Genomic DNA, 23,184 nt, shown 5'->3' with positions numbered 1-23,184 from the left:
TTCCCAAGGAAACATTCATGCATGCACATGTGGGCAGCACTTCTTCAGAGAGCTGGTTGATGGACTCCTGATCAGGGCTGCCTAATGCTCCGCTGCGTTTTGCTGACTTTCCAGCATGAGTTGAAAGATAGATTCCAGAAGCTTGTCACCTGACTGGGACATTAGTGTTACCTCTCTCCCAGCAATCCTCCAAGATCAAGGAGCTCAACCTAACCTGCCCCTCCTGTTGAGGGCACGTGTTTGTGCAGTGGTCACCAGATTGTGGGACCCTTTCAGAACTAATACTAATATCCACTGAGGTTTGCGTTCCTGAGCTATTGGAAGGGTGCAAGTGAACACTGCGACTCCTCTGCAGGAGTGGTGCTCTCCTCTTCTGCTCCATTCTGGCTCATTTCTGGGTTGGGGCTGAGGCTTAATGGGCAGTCCCACTCCCCCTCCTCCTCCTTGGGCCTTGGTCTGATCCTGGAGGCACCTGTAAGTGACATAGGAGAGTGGTAAGTGACAGTGTCAGTTGCCTCCAGCATGGGGGCACATTTGACCCTTGGGATTTGCTTTGAACAGCTGAATCCTTACCAAGTGGACACCCAAGTCCAAGCTCCCTATCGCTAATGGATCAGTCCCACTCCACTTCTACAAGCTCACATGTCCCCTCCTCGAACTTTGTGAGAGATCTGAGAAATTGGTCCCTCCCTCATATCTTATCATCCCACCTTGCATGGGTGCAGTTAAATGGAGCTGTGCAGCAGGACGTGCCACTGCCACTGGGCCTTGGACTCTGATATATTGGAGCCTTTGTGGTTTACGCACCAATGGGACTTAACCTGGTGGAATGAATAAATTCGTTTATCTTCTTTTAGTAGAGTTGCTGACCTTTTGATAACCCTGCTTGGTCCCATCAGGCAGGTCGAGCACATTATTGCACACATTGTCCAGGAGAATGCACTGGGAGGAGGCATCACTGAATTGTCCAGCTGGGCAGGCAGATCACCTTGCCGACTGACATCTCTCTGGGGGATGATCATGTAGTCGTCGTGTCACTGGACTAGTAATCCAAAACCCAGGCTAAACCTCTGCGGGTATGGGTTCAAATCCCACTTTGGGGATTTAAATTCAATTAATAAAATTTGGAATTGAAAGCTAAGGTGGCATTTTCCCTGTATTTAGCAGAGTGTGGCAGCAGGCAGGAAAAGTGCTGTTGAAGCCGCTAGCACCAATGACAGCTTTCTCTGCCATATTGTTGTGAAAGTAGGAAAGAAAGCCTTCACGGAGCGGCTCCTACGGTGTCCTGCCTCGGGTGGGGGTCAACATTGATTGAGCCTGCCCGTCAGCAACTTAGTTATTTAAATATTGGGGTGCCATTGCATCCCTGTGCACAGAGGTTCATATGGAACCCCAACCACAACTCACCAAGTCTGTGCTGACACGTGCCTCTCTAATCTGATATTTTCTTGTTCAATGTGGTCCATATCCCTCCATTTCCTGCCTATTTATGTAAGTATACAGATGCCTTTGCTTCCACTACCTTCTCCAGCAGTGCGTTCCAGGTATTCACCATCCAAATGTGTGGAAAAACTTGCTCTTTAAATCTCTTAAGTTTTCCCTCACTCACTTTCAACCTATGCCCCCAAGTAATTGACCCTTCAGCCCAGGGAAAAAGACTCTGACTATTCACTCTATCCTAGCCTGTCATAATCTTGTAAACCTCTATCAGGTCTCTCTCTCTCTCTCTCTCTGTCCCCCCCTCCCCCTCCCCCCCCCCCCCCGATCTTCTGAAGCTCCAGTGAAAACAATCCAAGTTTGTTCAACCTTTCTTCATTATCTATAATCCTCCAAACCAGGCAACATCCTGGTAAATCTCTTCTGCACCCTTTCCAATTCATCAACATCCTTGCAGCAGTGTGGCGACCAGAGTTGTACACAATGCTTCAAATGCAGCCTAACCAGTCTTATACAGCTGCAACATAATTTTCCAATTCCTACACTCGATGTCCTGACCATGAAGGCCAGTATGCCATATGCCTTCTTGATCATCTTGTCTGTCTGAGTTACAACCTTCAGGGAACTGTGGATCTACGCGCCTAGATCCCTCTGTATGCTCTACCATTTACTGGATACTTTTCTTCTGCAGTAGATCTTCCAAATTGCATCACCTTACATTTGTCCGGGTTAAATCCCATCTGCCATCTTTCAGCCCAGGTCTCCAGCTGATTTATATCGTGCTGTATCTTCTCACAATCCTCTTCACTATCCGTTACTCAAGTTCTGTATCACCTGCAAATTTATTCATCAGACCACCTACGTTTTCCTCCAAATCATTTACATATATTCCAAACAACAGAGACCTCAACACTGATCCCGAACACTGCGGTTAGAAAAGTATCCTTCTGTTGTTACTCTCTGCTTTCTATGCCCTAGCCAGTTTTGTATCCATCTTATCAACTCACTTCGGATCCATGTGACATCATCTTCTGTATCAGCCTGCTATGAGAAACCTTATCAAGGGCTTTATTAAAGTCCATGACACCATCTATTGCCCTGCCCTGATCAATTTTTCTTGTCACTTCCCCAAAGAACACAATCAAGTTTGTGAGACAGGACCTCCCCTTCACAAAACCATGCTGCCTATTGCTAATAAGGCTATTCTCTTCCAGATGTGAGTACATCCTGTCTCTAAGAATCTTCTTCAACAATTTCCCCACCATTGATGTAAGGCTGAAAGGCTGGTAATTTCCCAGATTGTCTCTTCTGCCTGTCTTAAGAAGAGAAACAACGTTAGCTACTCTTCACTCTTCTGCTAACTCCTGTGGCTAAAGAGAATACAAAGATCTTGGCCAAGGCCTCAGCAACTTCTTCCCATGCCTCTCTCAGTATTCTGGGATAGACCTGATCTGGCCCTGGGGCCTTGTCCACTTTTAATGTTTTTCAAAACATCCAATACCACCTCCCTTTTTATCTCAACATGCCCTAGAATGTCAACATCTGTCTTTCTACACTCACCATCCACCACATCCTTCTTTGTGAATACTTATGCAAAGTTAAGGATCTCACTCATTTCATCTGGCTCCACACTCAAATTCCTTCTACTGTCCTTGAGTGGACCTACCATTTCCTGAGCTACCCTCATCCTCCTTATATATGCATAAAAGGTCTTGGGATTCCCCTTAATCCTGCTCAGATTCTGTCAAATGCAATTCCTCCTTGCAATTCCTATAAACTCCTTGCTCATTATCAAATTATTTTTAGATTCCAGTTACGCACCCTTGTTCTCCTGAAAGTCTGACTTGTGCTTGGGTATGGTCCATGAGCAATGATTATTATTGGGTAATTTCACCCATGACACTAATAATGGGTTGCATTTTTAAGGCACAATGTAGCCTGTTAAGGCCACAAAATGGTAGGCAGATAGTTCATGCTCACTTTCATGGCAAGCTAACAGGCAACTGAGAGAAGGCATAAATGTGTAATTTTCTGGTTGGCAAGATGCAATGAGTGGTGTGCCACAGGGTTCAGTGCTGGGGTCTCACCTTTTTACAATATACACACATTGCTCAAAGATAGGAAAGTAAGTTACGAAGAGGATAGAAGATTGCAAAGAGATATAGATAGGTTAAGTGAGTGGGCAAAGATCTGGCAAGTGGAATATAATGTGGGAAAATGCAGAATTATCTATTTTGGCAGGCTCGGTGGCAGAGTGGTCAGCACTGCTGCCTCACAGTAACAGGGACCCGGGTTCAATTCCAACCTTGGGTAACTCTGTGTGGAGTTTGCAGATTCACCCATATCTGCGTGAGTTTCCTCCCATCTTTCAAAGATGTGCAAGTTAGGTGGATTCACCTTGCTAAATTGCCTCTTAGTGTCTCAAGATGTGTAGGTTAGATGGATTAGCTGTGGTAAATGTGTGGGGTTACAGGGATCAGGTGGGTGAAGAGGGGTTGGGTAAGATACTCCGTCAAAGAGTCAGTGCAGACTCGATGGGCTGAATAGCCTCTTCTACATTGTAAGGATTCTATGAAAAGATAGGAAGAATTAAAACAGCAGCATATTATCTAAATGGTGAGAGATTGCGGAGCTCTGAGATGCAGACTGATCTGGGTGTCCTAATGCATGAATCACCAAAAAGTCATTATGCAAGTATAGCAAGTGATTAGGAAAACTAATAACGTGTTATTGTTTATTATGCAGGATATTTAATGCAAATATAGGGAGGGTTATTCTTCAGTTATGTAGGGTATTGGTGAGGTCACATCTAGAGTATGATGTGCAGGTTTGGTCTCTGTATTTAAGGAAGGATGCAAGTGCATTGAAAGTTCAGAGAAAGTTTAATCAACTAATACCTGGAACTCTTCTGAGGAAAGGCTGGACAGGCTTGTATCTGCTAGAATTTAGTAAAGTAAGAGGTGACTTGATTAAAATAGATCAGATCCTGAGGGGTCTTGACAGGGTGGATGTGAACAGGATGTTTCCTCTTACAGAAGAATCTAGATTTATGGGTGCATCACCTATGTAAGACAGGAATGAGAAAACTATTGGGTTGTGGGTTGTGAATCTTTGGAATGCTCTTCCTCAAAAGGCAGTGGAAACAGGGTATTTTAATATTTTGAAGGCAGAGTTAGAATCTTGATAAGCAAAGGGCTAAAATGTTCGAGTAAGGCAAGAATGCAGAGTTGAGGTTACTATCAGATCAGTCGTGATCTTACTGAATGGCGGAGAAGCTTCAAGGGCTGAGTGGTCTACTTCTGCTCCTATGTTGTTTGCATGTACGTGTCCTTCCAGAGTAGCGTCCTTCACCCATGACTGAAGCCAGCATTAGTTTATTTGAAACCTGTACTACTTGCTGATCGGGAAAATTCACTCCAAGACTCTTACATAAAGAGAAAGGAAAATCCTTGCTAGAAACATTCTTCTGATCGCCAGCCTCTCACATCACATTCCCCCCCATCCTTCCCCACCGCACACCACCTTGTTGTCCCCTGACCACACCAAAGGTCCTGATTCTTTCCTTCCTTGGCTAAATCGTGTGCGTAATTTTGGGTATAGGCTGTTAAAACCTGGAAACAGAAGAGGAAATGCCTTCACGTGTGCATCATTGCACGATTCAGAAGGAGCCACTGGATAGCAATAAAGAACAGGAATTTTTTTTCTCATTGTTCCCCTTCTAGTTCACTGGTCCATTTATAGGACTCAACGGCCATCATGGCTGAGATTAGCTAACTTCGCACAAACTTGTCATTGCACTTTTGTCTTGTATTTTTAAAATACATATATGAACTCTGAAGTTAAAAAAAACACGGATTAGCAAATGATTCTAGCTGTACAAATACTGCATTCAGACTCGTTCAAGGACATGGGGGATTTCTCTTGGCTTGCTCGTCCCAAGAAGAAGCAGCTGTATCAGTGTGATGATACAGTTATGCAACAAAGTTGATCAAACTGACACAAGGAAGTTACAAAGTTTTGGCAGCTTTAGTGCAATTCATTCTTATGACTCAAATATTCTCAATTTTGTTCTGACTATATTTGAGACATTGTTCTTAGTTACCAGAAAATACCATTTGACAGATGCAGCCATTTTGAATGCTGAAGGATTGCCTGATTAATTACTTCTGTCTTTAAAAATCTGATTACTCCTCTCTGTTTTGTAAAAATAGGGTGGTGAAAAAGGCATATGGCGCACTTGCCTTCATCAATCAGGGTGCAGATTACAAAAGTAGAAATGGCATGATGTAGTTGTATAGAACTTTGGTGGGCCACAGCTGGAGTACTGTGCGCTGTTCTGGTCGCCACATTACAGCAAGGACGTGAATGCACTGCAGGGGGTACAGAGGAGATTCACCAGGATGCTGCCTGGGATGGAACATGTAAGTTATGGAGAAAGGTTGGAAAGGCTTGGATTGTTTTCGTTGGAGCAAAGAAAACTGAGGGTGACCTGATTTGAGGCATTCAAGATTATGAGGGGCATTGACAGGGTGGATAGGGAGCAGCTGTTCCCCTTAGTTGAAGGGTCAGCTATGAGGGGGTACAAGTTAAAAGTGAGGGATGGGAGGTTTAGGGGGGATTTGAGGAAAAACATTTTTACTCAGACAGAGAGTGGTGACAGTCTGGAATGTGCTGACTGGAAGGGTTGTGGAGGCAAGATGCCTCACATCCTTTAAAAAGTACCTGGCACGCCATAACCTTCAAATCTATGAACCAAGTACTGGCGAGTGGGATTAGTTGGGCAGGTCAGGGCATTTCATGTGCTGGTGCAGACCCGATAGGCTGAAGGGCCTCCTTTGCACTGCAGTATTCTGTAAGTCTGTGAATCTTCCTCCTCATCCTCCTCAGCTGCCATCAGTCAGTACCAATCTTTAAGATCTCTACTTATTTTTATTGTAGTTTGTTTTTTTTTCAAACTTCATTGATTCAATTTGTATTTTGCTCAGATATTCCCTTAGGTCATTGGTTTTGGCCGTTATGGCCACTTCTAACCGATAGTCTTCACCTCTCGATTGATCAGCAGGTTTTCAAGTCGAATTTTTAAAATGTTTTCCATAATTCCTTTTGTTTTGCCATAACAAGCAGGTCTCATGTGGCTTGTGACATTCACAAAATAGACTTGCTAAATTTGCTGAAGTCAGACACAATGAGGACAATGGCCAGAAGGTTACACACCTGCACTGGCAGGTCCTCAGGCTAGGGTGTGGGAGAGGTGGGGAGAGTGACTTTGAAGGATCGGATTCCTCCATTTCCTGTCCTTCCTGACCAGTGATTTAATACTATGGTGGGAAGGGCTTCGGACAGAGAGCCCGTCCTTGCCCTGACCCATTTCTCACCAAGCCTCAACTTTTAGGCTGTCAGGAGCATTGGACTTGTGTGAGAAAAGCTCAAAGAAGAACAGAGTTACAACTTGAACAGGGAGAAGGTAGAGGGGTGTACCTGCTTCCGAAACCTCCTTCGGAAGTCACCCTTCTGGTACAATGGCTTCATTCGAGCATGAAGTGGCTATAGAGCACTGAGAGCCATTTTAGATGGCGGGAAGCAGGACCCTGCCATCTGAAAAATGTAAGCCCTTCTTTTTGACCGGATCTCCATGATGGTCATTCTCAGTGAATTGGGTAAGCTGTTTGGGGTTTCTGCATGCTGCAGAGGATTTGAGGTTTGACAACTGGCAGTCAAAGCATTGCACCAATATAAAAGCAACTTGCATGTGCTGGGTAGATAGAGTTTTTTTCTTTCCTTCTGTCCAAAGTCCACTGTCACCGTTGTCAATACTTCCACAGCACCTTGAACCGGAGTTAATTCCTTGACTTGTGTGCAGTCATGATGTCTCTAAAGGTTGATCAGTTCTGAATTGTTAACATTTAAATCAGAATGAAATGCAAATGCAGGATTTTTTTTAAGTGCCTGTGATCCTGCCAGATATTTCATTTCAGACACTGTTCTCTTTGATGTCCAGCTAAAAAACCTCACCTGGGTTGAGCACAAAGAGGACCACAGAGTGGGGAGAATCACAGCTGTACAATAATGGCAGGGCAGTGCGGTGAGTGGATTGGCAATGGAAGAGATTCTGGAGCTTGGGGTCTATGCAACTGAAGGCAAGTTAAAATCAGGGGTTGTTGAACTAGCCAGAATTCGAGGAGCCCAGAGCTCTAGGAGAGAACTGTAGATTTAAGGGAATTGCAAAGACAGGGAGGGAAAAGGATATAGAATGCGTTTAAAAACTCCAGGTAGAAATTTAAAGAAATGAGGAACTGCTTGAACTGGAGCCAGTGGAAATGAAATGAATGAGAAGGTCTGGCCATAATTCAAGTCACAGGTGACAGAGTGAATATTTTCAGAGGCTACACTGTGGGAGACCCAGTCCTTTTTTGTCAACTTAAATTAATAGATTGAAAATCACATGAAGTGTACTGGGGTAAGGCATTGTCCTGACCCAACTTGTCTCAGTGAACTCTAACTAGACAATTATTTAATACTGAAGAGGAAATTTTGCCCAACTGACGCCCTTAAGTACAGCAAGTTCTAGAATGAAATGCCCCCCATGGAGCCAGGAGCCCCTATAGCAGGGTTTCTTTTACCAGTTAGAGGTTCAGTTCTCTCAGGGCTGCTGGAGATCAGATTGGTGGGATTGCCAAGAGTTTTGGTGGCTGATATCAGGCTTCCAGATGCCCGCATTAAATTCCATCCTCGGGTAAAAATCAACATTGACATTACAATGCAATACAGCGACTGTCTGTGCTCAATTAGCTGCCCCTACATTACAACAATGACTACGCAAAGTGTCTTGGGATGCCTGGTGGTCATAAAAGTTCTGTATAAATGCAAGTTTTTTTTATAGGAATGAGAAGATGCTAGGTGTTTTCTCCTTGTTGCAGAGAAGGGTGAAGGGGGATTTAATAGATGTGCTCAAAATTATGAGTTTGGAGTAAATAAGGAGAATTTGTTTCCATTGGTGAGGGAGTCAAAGAACACCAATTTGAGATAAGTTGGTAAAAGAAACAAAGGGAGCTGAACATGATTTCTATGCAGTGAGTTCTTGTGATCTGGAATACACCACTTAACGGATGCTGGAAGAGGATTCTATCATAGCTTTCAATAGGGGATTGTATCTTTACTTGATAAGAAAACAGTTACAGGACTTTGGGAAATGAGCAGGCAGATGAAGCTGATTGGATAGCTTTTTCAAAGAACTGATAAAGGGTATGATGCATTGAATGGCCTCCTTTTGTGCTGCATTTTCTATTCTTTGTGTCCTTGTGCACCTGGTGCTGAAGGTAAGCATGCAGGTGCAGTAGGCGGTAAAGGCGGCAAATGATATGTTGGCCTTCATTGCAAGAGGTTTTGAGTACAGGAGCAGAGATGTATTGCAATTCAACAGAGTCTTGTTGAGACCACACCTGGAGTATTGTGTGCAGTTTTGGTCTCCTTTTCTGAGGAAGGATGTTCTTGCAATCGAGGGAGTGCAGCAAAGGTTTACCAGGCTGATTCCGGGGATGGCAGCACTGATGTATGAGGAGGGATTGACTATGTTGGGATTGTTTTTGTTGAAGTTCAGACAAATGAGGGGGCTCTCATAGAAACTTATAAAATTCGAACAGGACTAGACAGGGTAGATGCAGGGAGGATGTTCCTGATGGTGGGGGAGTTCAGAACCAGGAGTCACAGTCTGAGGATTCGGGATAGACCATTTAGGACGGTGGTGAGTAGTCATCTATTCACCCTAAGAGTGGTGAGCTTATGGAATTCATTACCACAGGAAGTTGTTGATGTCAAAGCGTTGAATGTATTCAAGAGGCAGCTCGATGTAGCACTTGGGACGAATGGGATTAAAGGTTATGGGGAGAAAACAGGATTAGGCCACTGAGTTGGACGATCAGCCGTAATCTTGAGCAGTGGAGCAGGCTCAAAGGGCCAAACGGTGGCCTCCTGCTTCTATCTTCAATGTTTCTATGTTTAAGAGTTGGGGAAAGTTTAAGATTAAAAAGAGAAAATTAGAGGCACAGCTGGAGAAACGATGAGATGCAAATTAGCCAAGCAGTGGGAAATAAGTATTTCATATGTGACTAGAGAAGCAGTGGGGCCAAAGAAGTGGCAACTTCATTGTGGAAAGAGAATAAAATTGACGTGTACCTTCCAAAGGCTGACCCCACGGGGATAAAATCAAGGGGAAGGAAATGGTATAACTGTAGAATGCCAACCACAAAAAATGGGAGACATGGGAGAGATTCAGCTAAACTTCAGAGCTACCGAAAACTGCAGCTAAAGTCTCCTGAGAGAAGCTACCATCTTCTGCCTTTTCTGAACCAGACAACTATTTCCCAGACATGGCCACTTTAATCTGCTGATGGTAGTTATTTGCTGGATTTAGCTCACAGAATTACTTAATGTTGGATATTGTTTGGGAAAAGGGGTGTGTCAGAGTTTGGGTGTATGTAGGTAGTTTTGGGTGATCAAGGGATAGTTTCATTTAAAAATATGTGTATATACCATCACTATCCTTAAGTGTCATTGAATATTATAGTCCTTTTTGGGGGGGGGGGGGGGGGGGGGGGGGTGTGTGTATGTGTGTGTGTGTGTGTGTGTGTGTGTGTGTGTGTGATTTTCTTTTAATAATTACTCTTCATTAATTGTTCACACAATGACTTTACTGTTTAGTCACTGGGTAGCACATCATTTTTCACATAATACCAAAAGAAAGACACATACACTGCTACGAGCCAGTGTTCCAAATTCCCCTTCTGGGTTTTGGGATACCCTCATGTATAACATCAGTGTGGTTCGTAGCACAATGAATTTGTAATACAAATGGAGGGACAGTTAATTGTGCTCTCAAAGATATTTGTCAGCCCTGAATTTAATTAATATCACAACTGGTGCAGTAATCACGCACCATCTCCAAATGTGAACCGAGCTTTGCTACTTGTAGTCTGCTGCTTAATGGTAAGTGATATAATGTGTTCATCCCCTCCAACTGTTAAACTGCTAAGTACATAATAATATGCGCATTTATTATAAAACGTTTGTGGACAAAAATAGTGTCCTTGCAGACATTGTCACCTTTGTGAGTTCTGCGCTTGACAAGTTTCTGCCTTCGAGGGTCCTTTTGCCTATTCTGCGCAATCAAAAGCCACAGTTGCACTTGCAGGATTTATGAGATCTGACAGAAGGATAAGTTATCCATGTTTACAAACGTCAACATCTGAAAGATGTAGATTCTTTAGTATTTCAGCAGCTGAAGCCAATCCATAATTATATTTGAAATTCCTTGTTCTTTTTGTTATCCAAACTGGTTTTTGCTCCAATCATTTTCATTAACTCGGTGACCTCAGTTTTAATATGCAAAAAGAGGTGGGAAACACGAGGTGAACATTTCCATGGTGGCCCTTCATTGTTGGTGGAAGTGTGTGGGAAGCGTGTCTTACCCTGGTCCACTTCCTAGTATCAGGGCAGTTTAAATATTTTAGGCAGATGCTCACACTATTTCTAGCAGAGCTAGAGTACCCATCTTTGGCTGGTTATGGCTGCGCGAGGTGGAGAAGAGGGCAATTGCAGTGTGTCAAAATTTGAATTGATCCATTTCCCTACTGTCGTGAAACTAGCTATTTAAATTTACCACAACTACTACCCCCTCTGCCAGGCTTCCACAGTGTTTGAGGCTAGAAAAATAATATTATGCACCTACCTAGTACTTCACACACAGGATTTGTGGCAAAACGGGCATGAGAATAGACAGTTCCTGCCTGGGTTACAGCACGTTTGTGCCAAGTTGACTCAACTTATTTCATGCCATCGTATCTGCTCTAGAAACAATTTTCAGAAGATAGATCGTTCATGTTCTTCTTCCAAATATAGGATATATTTCAGCTTGATTGTTGGGGAAAAACATACAAAGTAGCAATTGAGCGATCACAAAAAGCAGAAGTTTCCACAATAACCTTGGTGGACGCAACTGAGCAACATGAATGTGAAACGAGAAGTTATACTGAGGTAATATCCTGCTTTAGGAAGCTTACCAGACTAATTATCAGAATGCAAATCAACCAATGGCAGGTTTTATAGCAAGATAGAATGCCAATCATGTGATCTGGGTTGAGGCAAACAATCAACAAATTGTTTGGTGAGTATCGTTTCAAGTACACTGAAGATTTTAATTGTTGACTGTCAAAACTAATCTCAACATCCGAGAGTGAATTGTGTATTGAAAAGTGTGTATATACAGTAGTGAGAATAATGGAATGCAAGTAGCAAAAAAAAGCTTTCAGATCCTGAAACAGATCAGGTAGGCTTTTTACTCTAATTGGACATCAGCTGAGGTATGAAGAATGTATCTGAAATTCATTGCAGGTTTTTTTTTCTGGAACTTCTGAACTAATTTGTTGAGAGCAATGATTTTATTCTATATTTGCTATGGTGATGACTATATGCATTATAGCTTGCTATGTTGAATTGCAAGTATACTATTTCAGTGAAATGCCACCACAAACATGGCAAAGTAGGATTTTGACCTGCTGACCTATCTCACTGCTGACACCGAACTAATTGCCACTGTCGATCTTATACAAGTTATTTTGATGGACTTGAGAGTACAGAATAGATGGACAAAGACTTGCTGCTCATGAGGTGATCAGGAATGAGAGGGCACAGATTTAAAGTAATTGGCATAAGAAGCAAAAATGATATGGGAGAGAAAGCTTTTTCACATAGACCTGGAATGCACTGCCTGAGAGTGTGATGGAGGCAGATTCAATTGAAGCATTCAAAAGGAAATTAGACTATTACCTAAAAAGGAAGAATGTGCTGAGTTACGAGGTTGGAGAATGGGACGCAGTGAATTGCTCATTTGGGGAGCTGGTGCACACACAATGAGTTGTTTAGTTGCTTACTGCACAGTTATATTTCTGAGCTTCTGCATTTCTGTCTGTGTTGGAGAGCCATCAGGGTGGGATACAGAACCACTATTACAGCCTCTTAAAGGGATAGTCTGCTACTGGCTCATTGGTGAGATGTGTTTGTTTCCAATGGACTATCCATTGATTGCCCTGTCATTAGCTGCACTCGCTGTTTTTAGGTTGCAAACTCATTTTGCCAAATCTTGCAATAATCAGTAAAACGCTGGTGTGATTGGTATCTGGCATTGTAAAGTTGATAAAGACAAAAACTGTGACACTCGAGCTGGAAGTCAATGAGAGAGAACATTATAGAGACATATAAGAAATTAAGTGAAAGCAGACAGTTAATTCTAAGTGATGTTTTAAATTAAATCAAGTTTGGAACTGGTAACAAAAAGCACTTTGTCACAATAATTATCAACAGTTGGAATGTTCTGTGTGTGGATAGCATTTACAAAAATTAAATGGGAATTATAGGAATAAGTGGAAGAATAAGCTAAGTGGGATGAGTTTTATTATTTTGTGTTATGCATCTAGAGATATGATGTAAAATATTGTGCTGATGTGGAGATTAAGATTCAGTCAAAATTTAGTTTGGCCCTTTTACCAAGAGTTGGATCTCTGAGTCAGTTTGTGGGTTTAAGTCTGACTGTCAATTTTAGGTTGAAACTTGAGAGTAGGACTTTAGTGCCAAAGGGATTTTAAAGGGAAACATAGGATTCTCTGCCCCAGTCTTGGGTTTGCGGGAAAGCCGATGGGAGTGAAGAATCCAAGGGAGTTCCCAAATGGCCTTTATGCCAATGGGATTTCCCATTCTCATTGTCCCAGTCCCTGCCAATAATGCAACGGGGTTCCTGCCATGAAAGGTTGGTAACCCAATTACCATGCGGTTACATGTTATTAGTGGGTTTCCCCGCTGTATCTTCCTCCCCCATGCTAGGATCCACTACTCCCTTTAACTGGTGTGATGTTACGTCTGTTGGATTTACCATAGTTTTTGACAAATGAGTTCCTGGCAACCAGTTCCCTTCAGGGGCACACAAGTTAAATAGCACCCCAGGAGAGAGAGAGAGGGTCATGTCTGGGCAGTGCCTGGCATGGCAGCACTGTCTGCATTGGGGAGATCCATGGAGATTTTCCCATGTCATCTGAAGGGAGCGGGGGTGGGGTGGGGCAAGTCTGTGCCTATGGAGGGGTATCCCTTTTTTTTAAGATCAAAATGCCCTTTTACTGAGGTTGCAGGGTGGGCTTTGAATGAGCCCGTTCAGTCAGTGTGATATTGTGGGACCCACCTCCAGGACTTCTTTTGATTAAATGTAAAAAAAATAAGGCGGGAAAAGCCAGCAGTGGAGCTGATGTTTTTTCCACCAGATTAGGTGGATTGGCTGTGCTAAATTGCCCCTTTAGTGATTCAAGATGTGTTGGTTAGGGGGATTAGTGAGGTAAATACATGAGGTTACAGGCATAAGGTTTGGGTTGGATGCTCTGTTAGAGAGTCGAGGCATGCTTGGTAGGCCGAAATGGCTTTCTTTTGCACTGTTTCTGTGTTCTCGGCATCAAATATGACACCAAGGCCTGGCTTCATTTCAGACAATTGCCAGAAAGAGGATAGAGTCGATATTTAGGGAAGGGAATTTGTAGCCAGGAAAGAAGACAATGGCTTTAGTCCTCACAATATTATACTGGAGAAAATTTCTGTTCATCCAGCCCTAGATGTAAATTAACCAGTCTGATATTTTGGTAACAGAGGAGGTGTTAGGAGTGGTGATGAGTTACAGCTGGATTTCATGCCATATATAGAATCATAGAACTCCCAACAGTACAGCAGGAGGCCATTCGACCCATCGAGTCTGGACTGACCACAATCACACCCAGGCCCTATTCCCGTAACCCCACACACCTGATAATCCCCCTGACACAAGGGTCAGTTTAGCATGGCCAATTAACCTAACCCACACGTCTTTGGACTGTGGGAGGAAACTGGACACCCGGAGGAAACCCACACAGATATGGGGAGAATGTGAAAACTCCACACAGACAGTGACCGAGGTCGGAATTGAACCTGAGTCCCTGGCACTGTGAGGCTGCAGTGCTAACCACTGTGCCACCCTGCTGCCCTTATCAGCATATCTCAGCAGACCTGTGAAAACAAAGACTGGCTGGCATGTTGTGGCCATTCACTTGGGTGGGATTTTCCATCCTGTTGCAGTGAACGGAGATTTGGCTGGGTGTTAAAAATTCTCTGACCTTGGAGCGGGAGCTTGGCATGAATGGCCAGAAAGATTGCACCCAGTGTGCTTGCAGGCAGTATCAGCCAAGGGGCAGCATGCAGATGAGAAATAGGAGAGGGCCAAGGTTATTTCCTTGCAGGATAGCACAGATAACAGTATGGGAGTGGGAAGAGAAGCCATTGCAAGTATTACGCTGACTACGATTTTATAGGGAAGAATGCCTCCAGGTAAGTGCAGTTTTGCGAGAGGTTGTTATAGAAGATTAGGGCTGATAGGATGTATTATCTTCGATTGAAGATTGGTGAATGGACTAAAAACAGAGAGCAGGAATAAACAGGTCAATGGATCGTAAATGGGCTTCAAGTTTCCAGGTGTCCAGATCACCAACGACCTGTCCTGATCTCTCCATGCCGATGCTGCAAGAAAGTCCACCAACACCCCTACTTTCTGGGGAGGCTAAAGAAATCCAACACTCTCCAACTTTTACAGATGCACCATAGAAAGCATCCTTTCTGATTGTATCACAGCTTGGTATGGTTCCTGTTCTGATCGAGACTACAAAGGGTCGTGAACGAAGCCCAGTCAATTACACAAACCAACTTCCTATCTATTGCCTTTGTCTACAATTCCCACTGCCTCAGGAAAGCAGCCAGCACACCCTGAACATAGTCTCTTCCACCAAAAGTCTGAGGTCACACACCAACCAACTGAAGAACTGCTTCATCCCTGCTTGCTATCAGACTTTTGAATGGACCTACCTCACATTATGGTGATCTTTCTCTACACCCTAGCTATGGCTGTAACACTATATTCTGCATTCTGTTTTTCTCAATGAATAGTATGTTTTGTCTGTATAGCATGCAATACTTTTCACTACATACCAACACATGACAATAATAAACCAAATCAGATGAAGTGTAAGTTGTAACCAAATGGTGCTGTAAGAAGTAGTGCTTATGCCTTAACTACTAACAACCTATATCAATGACTTGGATGAGAGGATCAAGTGCAATATACCCAAGTGTGCTCACAATAAAAAGATAAGTGCGAAAATGCATGGGGGTTACAAATGAGCATTGATTAGTTCAGTGAGTGGGTGTGAAGGTGGCATGTGAAGTACAATATGAGGAAAATGTGAAAATATCCACTTTGTTAGGAAGAACAGAAAAACTGTTTTTTTTTAAAGGTGAATTTCTTTGTGGAAGGTTTTGGGTATGCTTCTATACAAATTACAGAAAATTAATATGCAGGTACTGCAGTTAGGAAGGCAAATGGATGCATTAGGCTTCATTGTAATATGTTTCAGTATAAGGGCTAGGGAGCCTTGTATGTTATAAAGGGCTTTGTGTAACCACACTTGGAGTACTGTGCATAGTTTTGGTTTTCTTACCTGAAGAAGGGTATTACATAGCCTTAAGGAGGTGATAAAAGGCTGACAGATTGATTCCTGGGATAAGAGGGTTACATGTGGAGAGATTTCGAGAATGAACTTGTATTCTCTGGAGTTTGTAACAATGATAGGTGATCTCATATGCGTAATATTGGTAGTAGCCCCGACTAGACTGAGACTCTGTTTCTCCTGACTGGATAGTCTTAGAATAAGGGGTTGATCACTTCGGACTAAGACGAGGAGAAATGTCTTCAGTCAGTGGAATTTTCTATCTCTTGAGTGTTATGGGTACTCAGTCGTTGAGTATTGTCAATGTTGCTATACAAGTTGACCTTTGAAATCTCTCAAAATCCCTCCAAGAACAGGGGCTGGCTTATATGGCAAGTATAGAAGTGAACTACTAGTGTGGGTGATCACCATTTTTACTGGTCACCATGCAGAGTCTGCTCTGTGTGGCCATGTATTAAACTCCTGTGCATCCTCACAACACAGCTCTTAACGCCTGCACAATCCCTGCATCCTGCTCGCCCACATAGCCTGCTTGTTCCTTTGTATGATGTGGGGATGCCAGCGTTGGACTGGAGTAAGCACAGCAAGAAGTCTCACAACACCAGGTTGAAGTCCTACAGGTTTATTTGTGGCTTGTGGTACAAGCCACAAGCTTTCGGAGCGCTGCCACTTCATCAGGTGAGTGGGAGTTGTGTTCACAAACAGGGCATATAAAGGCACAAACTCAATTTACAAGATAATGATTGGAATGTGAGTCTTTACAGGTAATCAAGTTTTAAAAGTACAGACAATGTGAGTGGAGAGAGGGTTAAGCACAGGTTAAAGAGATGTGTATTGTCTCCAGCTAGGACAGTTAGTGAGATTTTGCAAACCCAGGCAAATGGCGAGGGTTACAGATAGTGTGACATGAACCCAAGATTCTGGTTGAGGCCATCCTCATGTGTGGAACTTGGCTATCAGTTTCTGTTCGGCTAAGCGTTCTCCAAGGCGGCCTTCACGACACACGACAATGCAGAATCACTGAGCAGAAACTGATAGTCAAGTTCCGCACGCATGAGGACGGCCTCAACCTGGATCTTGGGTTCATGTCATACTATCTGTAACCCCATGACTTGCCTGGGCTTGCAAAATGTCACTAACTGTCCTGGCTGGAGACAATACACATATTTTTAGCCTGTGCTAAATGCTCTCTCCACTCATATTGTCTGTACCTTTAAGACCTGATTAACTGTAAAGACTCGCATTCCAACCATGATCTTGTAAATCGAGTTTGTGTCTGTATATGCCCTGTTTGTGAACACAATACCCACTCATCTGATGAAGAGCAGTGCTCTGAAAGCATGTGGCTTGTGCTACTAAATAAACCTGTTGGACTTTAACCTGGTATTGTGAGACTTCTTACTGTTCCTTAAAATCCCGCCCGCATGCCTTGACTGAATAAGTTCTAACTTATACATTAAGTATATGCCAAACCACAATTTGTGGAGCCAAAAATATCGAACCAACTTCTCCATTGGTGACTTTTGCATCACATAGAAACATAGAAGATAGGAGCAGGAGGAGTCCATTTGGCCCTTTTGAGCTTGCTCCGCTACTCATTACGGTCACGGCTGATCATCCAACTCCTAATCCTGCTTTTTCCCCATAACCTTTGATCCCATTCATCCCGAGTGCTAAATCTAGCTGCCTCTTGAATACATTCAATGTTTTGACATCAACTGCTTCTTGTGGTAATGAGTTCCACAGGCTCACCATACTTTGGGTGAAGAAATGTCCCCTCACCTCAGCCCTAAATAGCCTACCCTGACTCCTCAGACTGTGCCCTGGTTCTGGACTTCCCCACCGTCAGGAATATCCTCCCTGCATCTACCCTACTCAAGACTGAGATTGATAGATTTTTGGACACGGAAGGAATCAAAGAAAATGATTCTTCTTGAATAGTGGGACAGTCTTGATGGGCCACATGGTCTATGTCAGCTTCTGTTTCATAGGTTCTTGTGTTTTTGTCAACTGCATGATAAGCATTTAAGTGATTGTGGTCAGCTGCCTCATTACTTTTTCCCACTATCAAATTTGCATTGAGTGATATTGTACATTTCCCAATGCACACTCTTGCCATTTTGCTCGTGGCCATAATTAACTCAACAGAAACAGCATTAATCGCTGCTTTTGATGAAACTAAGCATACAGTCCATTGTGATTTAAATCACTTTTCATTTCAGCACAATGTGTAAAAGAAAGAAAATAACTTGAGTTGCTTGGGGATTTCAAATGGAATTGTATTATTTGAAATTCATATTTGTAGCAAATCAGTTTTATTCCGTCTCTATCTTCCACAAACATTTTTATTTGTCTGGTCCTTCTGCCATTCCTGTTGTCAAAACTTGTTACTTGCTTCTACCATTACAAGATAGTGGCCTGAGGATGATTTTCCCTCCATCTGTGGTCCTGCGTTGTATCTCCCTCTGACAGCACAGCTGGGATCAGGAACTCACTGTGTGTGGGATTGAGATTATAATTAATATCTTATAGCTGCTTGTAGTATTGAAATTTCACCACAATGCACAGAATGTTGGGTAAGGCTCGCAGTGACATTTGGGATTAGTAACAGGAACTAAGGTGCACACCTGATGAAACATGATGAGTCGTGCCTGGTTTGAAAGTGACCTATCAGAATTTTCAACATTTTAAAACCACAGTAAATAATTATCACTCCTAAACAGCGACAGTTAGTGAGTCTGAGCATGACTAATAGTTAAGTCCTTTTGCATAAGATATTAAAGAGAGCCTCTCAAGATACTTACTCTAAAGTTGCTTAGATTGGCTAAAGGTTGGACTTGTTAAGATTTGCCAACCATGAAATGTTCCAAACACATCTGAATTGACACCTGGGATTCATGAAATAACTTTGAATTTATTTCTGATTCCATTAAACCTCTCTCCAATTGCAAGAGTAACTTATTAATATAAGCGTGTGAATAATGTAATATGGCAGTGGGTAGCATATTTTGAATGTGTTTGTATATAGGGAGAGAGAAATGAAAATAAATGTATTATGAAATAAATATTTTCATGAAGGAGATTAATTACACTACATTACACTAGCTAGACCTCAGCTGGAATATCATGTACAGCTCCGGGCACCGCATTATAGAAAAGATGTGAACGCATTCGGAAGAGGTTTACAAGAATGGTTCCGGGGATGAGAAACTTCGGCTAAGAGGATAGTTCGGAGAAGTTGGCTCCTTGGAAACAAGAAGGCTGAGAGGAGATTTGACAGAGATGTTCAAAATCGTGAAGGGGCTGGGCAGGTTAGATGGCAGAGACTGCTCACAATGGGATCAAGAACAAGAGGGCACAGGTTTAAAGTGATTTGCAAAAGAAGCAAATGTGATGTGAGAAAAGACTTTTCACTCAGCAAGTAGCTCAGATCTGGAATGCATTGTCTGGAAGTGTGCTGGAGGCAGATTCAATCGAGGCATTCAAGACGGCATTAAATAATTACTTGAATAGAAACAGTGTGCAGGGGCATGGGGAAAAGGTAGAAGAATGAGGAATGGCACTAAGTTATGATGCTCGTTTGGAGAACCAGTGCAGATGCAACAGGCCAAATGGTGGTCTCCTGCGCCATAACTATTCTATGATGGTAATGCATGAAGTACTGTATACTTGGTAAATTATGGCCAGTGCAGTTGAAAGATTTATTTCATTGTCAACAAACATTAATTATTCTGTTTGTACTCCATGCTTAAATTATTAGTTTTAGTTACTACATATTTCATTGCATTTTAATTAGTTCGAATTGGAATAATAATGACTGTGGAGTACATGAACCCTTCCTCCAGTGTGCAACATGAATTCCCATTAAATACTCTCGAGGGGTGGCTGGCTGCTGTTTTGTGAATCTTGAAAAAGGAATTAAGTGCTACATTTACTGGCCTGTCTTAGTTACAAACACAACTTGATTTATTAGTTACTTACTGCAATTTTGCCTCCATAACTAGATATAAATATCCAAGAATATTTGATAAGATAGTATATAGAAGGTTGCTACACAAGGTTAGGGTTCATGGGATTGGTTAGCAGACAGAACAGAGCTGGAATAAACATCATTTTCAATGTGATAGGGTATAGCTAGTGGAGTGCCACAAGGAGCACTGCTATTTGTAATCTATATCAATAGATTAAAAGAAAGAACAGAGTGTAATGATGCAAAGTTAGATGAAGTAAGCTGGTGGGAAAGGTGCAAAGAAGTGTCAGAGGTATTGCCATTCGTTATTGGGTAAAGAGCTGACAGATGGAGTGTAATGTGGGTGTCTGTGAATTTATCCACAGTAGTAGGAAGAATGGAAAAGCAGGATGTCTTTTAGAAGATGTGTGCCAAGTTAATGTTGGTATTTAGTGAGATTTGGGTGTCCTTGAACGTAAATCACGAAGTTATCATGCAGACACAGCAAGTAATGAGGTAGGCATATGGTAGGTTAGCTTTTGTGGGCAGGGTTTTTGGAGCTGTAAGAGTAAGGAAGTCCTGCAATTATAAGAGCTTTTGGTGGAATTATATGTTGAGGAAAGATGTACTTGCCTTAGGGGGTATGCAAAATAATTTCTGGCTTGGGAAAACAGCTCTATGAGGAGAGATCAAGTGGAATGACCCTATATTCTCTGGAATAAGAACATAAGAACATAAGAAATAGGAGCAGGAGTAGGCCATCTAGCCCTTCGAGCCTGCCCCGCCATTCAATAAGATCATGGCTGATCTGTTGTGGCTCAGTTCCACATTCCAGCCCTCTCCCCATAACCCTTAATCCTCTCTCTTATCAAAAACCCATCAATCCGCTTCTTAAAAATATTTAGCGAGGTAGCCTCCACCACTTCAATGGGCAGAGGATTCCAGAGATTCACCACCCTTTGAGTGAAGAAATTCTTCCTCAACTCCGTTCTAAACCGCCCCCCCCTTTATCTTGAGGCTGTGCCCCCGAGTCCTACTATCCTTTCTGAGCGGGAAGAGTCTCTCCACCTCTATCCTATCCATCCCATTCATCATCTTATACGTCTCAATGAGATCTCCTCTCATTCTTCTAAACTCTAACGAGTACAAGCCTAGTGTATTCAGCCTCTCCTCATAGCTCAACCCCCTCAACTCCGGCATCAGCCTAGTAAACCTCCTCTGCACTCCCTCCAAGGCCAAAATATCCTTGCGTAAGTACGGTGCCCAAAACTGCACACAGTACTCCAGCTGCGGCCTCACCAATACCCTGTATAGCTGCAGCAAGACCTCCCTACTTTTATATTCAATCCCCCTCGCTATGAAGGCCAGCATCCCATTCGCCTTCCTGACCACCTGCTGCACCTGCAAGCTGGGTTTTTGCGACTCATGCACAAGGACCCTGAGGTCCCTCTGCACCGTCGCCTGAGGTGTTTGACAAGGTACCTCACAAGAGGTTATTGCAGAAGGTCAGGGGACATGGAGTTGGGGGTAGGGTGTTAGCGTGGATAGAGGATTGGTTGTCAAATAGGAGGCAGAGAGTGGGGGTCAATGGGTGCTATTCGGATTGGTGACTAGTGGACTAGGGGTCGGTGCTGGGGCCTCAGCTATTTACCATTTATATAGATGATCTGGAGGAGGGAACCGAGTGTAGGGTGTTGAAATTTGCTGATGACACCAAGATTGGTGGAACGGCAAATTGTGCGGAGGGTGTGGAGAGTCTGCAGAAGGATCTAGATAGGCTGGGCGAATGGGCCAGGAACTGGCAAATGGAATTTAATGTTGGCAAGTGCGAGGTGGTCCACTTTGGTAGGAATAATGGTAGGAAGGATTATTACTTACGTGGCGAAAATTCAGGTGATCTCATTGAAACAAAAACTCTGACTGGGCTTTACAGGATATTTGCCTTGATTCTATCCAGGCTGACGAGTCTAGAGGTAGGAATCATAGGCCAGGATCTTACCGGCTTGCGCCACCCATCGATGGGTGGAGCAAGCCAGTAAAATCATGCGAGAGCCGAGAAATCAGGATCGCGCCCAATTTTTTAACTCGTGTTATCTGGAGCTGGATTTCTGGCAAGGTCAGCTTTGCACCAGAAATGGGCTACCACTCTGCAGGTGATTGGAGGGATGGGGGTCCAAGCTGCTTCGCGGTCATTTGAGGGGGGTGGGGTGGGGGAGGCAACATTTTGGGCAGTGTGGGTCTCGCAATTGGCTGTGGGCCTCTGCAATTGTGTGGGGGTTGGGAGGGAAGAAGGGGACAGTTTGTTGAGGCTCTCTGTCTCTGTCAGGCCTCTACTGTTGCTATTGTGGATGTGCAGAATCAGAGGTCTGCGCGTGCGCAGTAGCTCCCTCTGCAGTTGCTATTGCACATCTACAGACACAGGTCTGCAGGCTGGCTGGTGAATTAAGTCCTACCACTACCTGTAGCAGCTAGAAACAGTCTGAAGCATTTTTCCATGCTCTGTGTGCACAAGATTGGGCATGAAAACTTGCCCCCAAAACGGATCTGCAACTCTTCCATTTTCATGCTAGCTGAACACTTAGGGTCATTCTTGTAAAATTCCACCCATAGCCCTAGGTAAAGGGATCAGCCATTTTGGTCTCGGATAAGGAGAAATTTCTTGGAAAGTTCTTTGCCCCAAAGGATGTCAGCCGATGAGTATATTCAAGGTTGCGACTGGTAGATTTTTGGGTACTACAAGAACCATAGGAAATGGGGATAGAATGTTGAAGTTCAGCCATAACCTGACTAAATGACAGCAGGCTCGATGAGCTGTATGGTTTATTCCTGCTCCTATTTCTCATGTATGCTCTACGTAAGGTAATATTTTTACCTTTTCAAGTTTAACACTGTTTTATGAAAATAATAGTCACAAATGCTGTATGGAGATAAGCTGGCATATCAGTTAAACATTGATTTCTGAAGAATGGATAAGCAGAAATTTGAAGATGTGTTTGCATATTGGTTCACAAAGATTAACAAGAAATGCAAATACTCAAACACTATAAGTTGTTGTGCAAAACTGGCATTTGCTGCTAGAAACTGAAATGGAATGGACTATCATCTCCAGCTTTGTAAATGTGATGCAAAGCAAATTGTAAAAATAAATATAAGCCGGAATTTTCCACCTGTTCATGTCCCACCACTGCTGCAAGCGAGGATGGTGAATTTGGAGCTCAGCCACATTTCCGTTCATTG

General features: G+C 43.1%; 1 protein-coding gene across 9 annotated transcripts in view; it reads left to right on the top strand.

The window, feature by feature from the left end:
- nckap5l (NCK-associated protein 5-like) overlaps positions 1–23,184 on the top strand; it is a 567,643-nt gene that overhangs the window by 252,887 nt on the left and 291,572 nt on the right. The window contains exon 1 of one of the 9 annotated variants that reach the window (XM_080199321.1): positions 11,735–11,758. The exons of the other annotated variants lie outside the window; for them this stretch is intronic. The gene's annotated coding sequence lies outside the window, so the exon portion shown is untranslated. Of the gene's footprint in view, positions 1–11,734; positions 11,759–23,184 lie in introns of those variants that run through there. 9 annotated transcript variants of the gene reach the window in all.

This window comes from Carcharhinus amblyrhynchos, chromosome 11 (assembly GCF_965287045.1).
Source record: "Carcharhinus amblyrhynchos chromosome 11, sCarAmb.v2.hapA, whole genome shotgun sequence".
Taxonomy (NCBI): domain Eukaryota; kingdom Metazoa; phylum Chordata; class Chondrichthyes; order Carcharhiniformes; family Carcharhinidae; genus Carcharhinus; species Carcharhinus amblyrhynchos.
The sequence above is the reverse complement of the archived record's forward strand: the minus strand, read 5'-3'. Positions and strand labels throughout refer to the sequence as shown.